Here is a 1,112-nt window from a genome sequence, read left to right as displayed (position 1 = left end):
CCCTCATATTGAATACAAACACCAACAGTATGTTTGACATTATACTTGTACTTATAAATATATGCCATAAAACTAAGTTCTTTACATTTATAACTTCTTCTGAAACCCAGAAAAGGAACTGACGAAGAAGTGATAAATATCAAACATTTCATACGAAACAAAAAATTTTCCTCTGTAAAATTAAAAGGGCACAGTTTTGACAGGAGATAAAAATAAGTGGAAAACTGACGCCCATGACTGTGAGACCTAAATTACAAACCTCATTTTGGCTTCCGGAATGCTCAGAGTAAATCAAGTATTGCAATTTTCAAAAGAAGATATGGTGTATACTGTTGTCAGATTTTCTGACAGGATTAGAAATAATACATTATAATTTAAATCTCAACTTAAGTTTTTACACGTTGAAAGTCAGGTTAAAGCCTTTACTTTCATTGTCGATTCAGATCTAAGGAAACGTGTTCATTCTTCAAACTGCTCATGCGCAGACAACTAGTTCTAAGTAAAGAATTATTACGTAATCGTTATTTTCAGTTTCCATATGTCATTACATGGTAGTTCTAAATAAAGACACTCTAGCAAGACTCGTTCTTTTCAGTTTCCATATGTCATAACGAAAGGGAATTTTTAACTCATTCTGTAACAACTGACACAAAGTAATGGCAATCTCAAACTTGTGTGCTGATTCGTCATTTCAAAGTTAAGTTCCTTAAAGACTTTTACCATGCACGCGCGGCCCCAAAATTAAAACTGGGTTTTACGGTGAAACACAAATCCATGTCATTTTTGAGAAACAAGCTCTGGTCTTGTCACGAAATTATCTTCCAAATAAAGACTACAGAAAGTTATGCACGTGACTCCTAGTGATACGGAAGCGTGTGTGAATTCAGTAGTAAACTTAAGAGGTTTAACGCTAATAATCGGAGCTAGAAACCAGCAGAATCTAAATAATCCATAATATAACTTTTTGCTTAAGCATAAATACATATTAACAAACGACACTGTTTTATTAAAGTGACCAATATATTTCATTAGATGGCTTCGTCACTATTACAAGTTGGTCGTTTGATATTTAAAATATACTTTCTACAATCCAGTAGACTTTCCAAAAGCCT

The sequence above is a fragment of the Limulus polyphemus genome, unplaced genomic scaffold (assembly GCF_000517525.1).
Source record: "Limulus polyphemus unplaced genomic scaffold, Limulus_polyphemus-2.1.2 Scaffold7269, whole genome shotgun sequence".
NCBI lineage: Eukaryota > Metazoa > Arthropoda > Merostomata > Xiphosura > Limulidae > Limulus > Limulus polyphemus.
This window is presented reverse-complemented; position numbering follows the sequence as displayed.